The following is a 6,000-nucleotide window of genomic DNA, read 5'->3' on the forward strand; positions in this document are numbered from 1 at the left end:
CTTCCTCGGATCGATATCGTTGCCTGCGGCTGCGATCGATAGCGGGACGATGGTTTTTACACGCGTGTCGATGTAAATCTCGCGTCCTGCACGACGTGAATCGTCCTGCGACCGGCCGACGCGTCGGAGAAAAACGCGACGGATCGCGACCGATCTAGCCGGTTGTCCTCGATCTCCTCGTTCGGCGATTCGGACCGAATGTATGCGGTCAACCTCGCCGGCCGCCGATAAGAAACGCCGAATTCCACTGGCCTCCTGATCGCGATCTTCGACCTGCCACGTTGTCCCGCCCGTTTTTTCCTTCTCATCGGATCCGTTCCTCTTCCCCTCCTCCCTCTCGATGCTCCGGGCCGTCTACGAGCGTGTTCGATGACATTCGTCGATGACTAGCGACGATCGTCGTCGTCCGGCTCGGTACCTTCGCATCTTGCGGAGAAAATTGAGAGACTTCTGCGATCGAGATTCGTGAAAATAATTATAATTGTTTGATATTTTTTGTAAACGACGTTTTGATCCGATAATCTTAAGACCTTGAAATGTTAGAGTCAAAAACACACGGAAAGTCCAGTTCACATCTTGCCTTAATCACTCACTGATATAATCCTGCGGATGCTGGATACACCATAGTATTATTTTAAAAAGTTTTCGGCGTCTCTCGTCTATCTCGCAAAAACACAATCAGATTCTTTCTAATATGAATTTTGGACGCTTGAAGAGAACAGCGATGGCAACGATCAATCGGTGTTCGATACGAAAGTCTTATATCCGGAAAAAAAGTTTCCTCATCAGCACTGTAAGCACAGATTCTGTTCGACGAGGATCGAACGACGCGATCGTGGAATGTGCTATTTGATTAGCAGGTGACACGATACTATGGAGCCGGCTTCAGCCTCGGCTTGGCCAGCAGGAACCGGACGTATACTCGGAGGGCACGAAGGACGCCGCCGGAAGGTGGAGGTGGTTCGCGCACCGGACGTATCGTCCGAAATCGCGTACGCAGCTATCGAAGGAGAGGTTGCCACCCTACCTACCGTCCTCGGCCACCACCGAGACCGTCGCCGACGTCGGCTCGAACACCACCTCGAAGGGGGGGATCATCCATCCGGTGGGGGAGTCTCGGCACGCCTGCGCCCGGTGAGCGCAACCTGTCTGTCCCCCTTCGTTCGCTCGTGCGTGGGGAACGCATATTCGAGGTATGTATACGAGGATCCCGCGCAAGATTTCGTGATGGTTTACGATACGAGCCGCAGCGGAGCTTTTCCCGATCAAGCGCGAAAAATGGACTTTGCTTGGTATGCGCGTATTGGAGGGTAAAAAAATTGTGAGCGATCGCGACTAAAGCTGACTGATACAATTTAAAAGTAAACGATCTTGGAAATTAACATGCGAGATACTCGAGAGTCTCGTTGGGATATAGGAATATTAATGCGAGAAAGATCTTTAAGTAATTAATGTGTCTTTTTTGCGTAATCTTTGATCATATTTTATAAGTGACGTTATATAAAACATATGAATAAAAATTTATTTTATAATACATATTCGTCAAATTAATCAATTTTGTGTAAGTTAATATACATATAGAATAAATAAAATCATAAATTCAAAAATATATTCTTAGAATATTTATAAAGTTCACTTTACAAATAAAAATTTATTTATGGTGTATATTATAATAATACATGTTGTAACGAAGTTATTATTTGTATGTTTTATTTATGTAATTATTTAATTTAATAATTATTTAATCATTAAATTAAATATTAAGATCAAATTAAATATTGATTTAATTTAGTTATTATTGGAAATAATTTCAATATTAACACACACATATAGCTTTCTCTACAGAAATAACTCAATTTAATACATTATATATAATAAATAAAATATCATCTTAATCGCATTATATGTAAAAGTTAATATTTAATCGCTCTCAAGAAAAATCCGAAAAATGTGTAATGCCGCTTTTAAACTTCTATTCCTTATTTTATTTTTACCGCAAATATATTTTACTTCCGTATACGGATTTTGCGATATAAACGAGACGATAGGGAGTGAGATCGACGACGCACATACGAACGCGACGTTTATAGCGGGGTCATCAATATCAACAACTTTTACAAGTTTTCTATATGAAAATTGCTGTAAACTTGAAGGAAGAAGGAAAAGAGGTGGTTATAACCCTACAGGTTATGACGCTTTACTTTATAAAGATGAGAGTCTAGTGGGGTTTCCCCCCCTTAGCTTAGAAGTTCAACACATCATGCATACGCGAATCAATATATAAATTATTTCCTATAATTATATTGAAATATTTATCAATTAATATTATGAAAACTAAATCTTGAAATTTTATATTAAGTTTATATAAACAGAAATACATACTCTCTCCTTAAATAGATGCGTCGCGAAATTCATTTATAGGAAACGTAATTAAACTTTCTACTTTATGCTGATGTTTAAATAATGAAATAAAACATGAAATTAAAAAAATATATTATTGCATCATTTTTTACAAAAAAAGCCACTAGGTAACCGCATTACCTGGATTTAGTATTAAAATATTATTTTCTATTTTTCTCACGCAGATGTTACGAAAACATTTAAGTATATCTCAGAATAATTTTGTATCATATTTATTATATCATATTATATTTATTTTTATACATTTTTCTTATATTTTTCAAATTAATATAAAGAGATTTTCAAATTATCTTAAACATATATCTTCAAAAAAAAATTAAGATCTTCCGTTATAAAGTACATAAAAATTTTTATTTGAAAAAAGAAATACATATTTAAGACAGTTAAAAAAATAAACTCTTCGAAAAAAATTTGATTATTCTTTTCTCATTTTTCCAAATTTATGATTAACGCATTTTATGGAATAATGCAATCTTTATAATGAAATATCCGCGCAATACCTTAACCCATTTACGTCTCTCTGACGCAGACGATAAATCATACCGCCGTATTATTAATAACATACGAGAGGTAGAAGGGGCTGGACAATGAGTGGCGCGAGAAAAAGGCCCGGACTTCCGGGGACACGTCGAAGATTCCGCAAAAGAAAACCCGGACGGGATAATATCAAGCGCTAATCAAGACCGATGGTCAATAATGGCGGCCACGGGCTGGTCGGCCAACCCAAGTCCAACCTACCCCTCGAGCGTCGGGCGTGTACGGGGTGGTTTAAGCCACCACCGTCGTCGCCGTCGCGGCCGCCGCTATCTCCCCACTACGCAGCCACTCGACAAGGGTTGATTTTGTTCGGAGCGGAGTCGTGTAAAGAGCGGGACGTATTTTTATCGTAGCTGTAGGTGAATCAGTGCCACGGGGCACTTCTCTGTACCTTGTCTAACTTGGCCACGCACATGTGGACACCTGGATCCTCTCGCCTTTTATTCTCGTTGTCGGAAAATGCATTGTACGATTTCGACGGATTTTTTGCCCGGAAAATTTTTTGCGCAAAGACGACAAATAATAAAGATCAATTAATTATACGTGGAAGTTATGAATGATTTTCCCCTTCATTTTTATTGTACACTAGAATATTTTCCTACACTAAATAAAATACTCCCCCCTCCCTCCACGTGATACATATTTAATTGTATATATTAAAAGTCTGTATAAAATTAATAATCGCTTTTTCTAATTGTAGAGATAAAGCTCGTTATACATGCAACGTACAGCTTGCAGCTCGGAGCATTGCGCTTTGCAAATGGCTTGTATACATATACGTTGACGAGTGTATTCTGTGCGTAGTGCATATACACTTGATCCCACATCTACTATATCCGCTCTTGCGTATTCATATACTGTCATACGGCGAGTCTGTATGTATTTAGTCAGTAATACATTCACATATAAATTTACCTTGTCTGCCACTATATATAATACTTAGATATAAACACATACACGCTGCATCTATAATACATTTATGCATCATTTCCAGATATTAAATTATAAGATAATAATCTCTAAAAAGAAATTCACATTTGTTTTTGCATCTTATCAGTTACGGAATTATTTAATACTGTGAGATAGAAAATACATATGTATTAATGGAATTTTTTTTTTAAAGAGAATCATTTATCATTTATTGAAATGTTATAATATTCAAAAATATTTGTGCTATTTTATTTAAAATTTTAAGAAAGAAGAATCAATTTTAAATGTGATATTAAATAAATAGATATTGTTATACAATTACATCTCAAAAGTTCTCTTTCACTTTCAATCATTCGCGATATTAATTAAGAAAAGCTTCACCCTAAACTGATACAAAAATTTGTAATTAAAATTACGGTTTCCTGAGACATCCTGTATAAACGCTACAGCGTACATACACGTATACATGCATAAAGATTGTTATAGCGTACACTCACGTGTCGCGTAAACGCTCCCATTCGCTTAACTCTCTCTTTCTTTCTCTCTCTCTCTCTCTCTCTCTCTCTCTCCCTCTCTCTCTTTCTCGTGTGTGCACGCGTGTGTTCGCACCCGCGGGGGCGGACACGCGGGGGCGATCGGATCGGTCGTTGGGTGCACTCAACGAAATTAAACCTGCTACGTTTCTCGACCTCGGACCAACGTAACAGTCGCAGACTCTCGCGTCATCGCGTGAAAGAGAGAGAAAGAAGGAGAAAGACATCGAAGGCTTTCGTCGCGCTTTGCGGCTCGAATGTCCACCCGCGCGTAATTCCGGGCGTGCATCGCGGATCTTAACCCTTAACCCTTCCTATTCTGGTCATGTCATACTTGATTTCGTAGAATCACGAGGGCAATCAAATAAATGACGGCATTCTCGGAAACATTTAATCCGGCCGTATAAAATTCACAGACTGCAACGATCTTTATTATAGTTCGCCCTCTCTCCATTATTGTAAATATTAAAATTTAATTTAATTTTACAGGATTTTACGGGGAGCAGAGTGAAATTTGTAATAGACATTGAAAGAAATGTTGGGATAATAATTACTTTATCTGCGCGTTTTTTTTAAATAGCTAAGTTTGACAGTTTTTTCCCGATTTAAATTTTTTGAGATGTCTGATTAGATTAATTATTACAACAATTATTCGCTGCTTTATTAATTTTATAATTAATACGCTTGTGCATTTTTCATATCTTATTCGATTTTACGACAGCATTTCCTGTCTCTTCAAAAGAAATTATTGCAATATGTATTAAAAATTAAATTTACAAAAGTTTATCGAAATAACATTTACTAGTGCAATATAAGCTCAAGAAAATATTATTATTTTTTCAATTTTATTAAAGAATAAAGTAAAAAAGACATTTTTTTGTAATAATATAAGTCTGATTAATATATTATCGACATTTTTAATTCAACAAATTCTATACATATATTTTCGACGAATCGTGAATAAATATTTCTAAATAAAAAAAAAGAAATATATATTTTTTTTCATCCGTATTAATTTCTATTCAATAGCGACAGTGTTTATTATTCATACCAAAACTCTCTTGTGCATATGATGCGAATAATAAACTCCAAAGAAAGTTTTCGATATGAATAATAAATAAAATGCATCAGCAACCATACTTTGCTTCGAAAAAATTTGCCGGTAGAGATTCTCGCTGCGGAACAACAAGTCGGACGCGGTGACTAGCTTTTTTTTTTTTTCCAAGGGATACGCGAAGAGGAGGGACTCGCGCATACCTGGCTCATATCTCGGGGCGCGTTGCATAACGGAAACGGATAGCGCGCGGATGGTTAACGCGAGAACGAACGGCACGAAAAGCTCGAAAAGCTCGAAAAGCCCGAAAGAGAGTGTCACGTTCCCATGGTAACCCGGCGGGGCAACTCCGCCTCTCTGGCCTCGCCGGTTCGATATCCTCTCGTCTCTTCTTCCCTGGCTCCCACGTCAACGTGTTCTACATTTTTTTTTTCAAGCCGAGCCCGTGAATCGTACCGTACCGCGACTAGAGAGTGAACGAAAAAACGATAATAGTTCTATGCGTCAAGAGAGGCGTTCGAGGAA

This window comes from Cataglyphis hispanica, chromosome 11 (genome assembly GCF_021464435.1).
Source record: "Cataglyphis hispanica isolate Lineage 1 chromosome 11, ULB_Chis1_1.0, whole genome shotgun sequence".
NCBI classification, from domain to species: Eukaryota; Metazoa; Arthropoda; class Insecta; order Hymenoptera; family Formicidae; genus Cataglyphis; species Cataglyphis hispanica.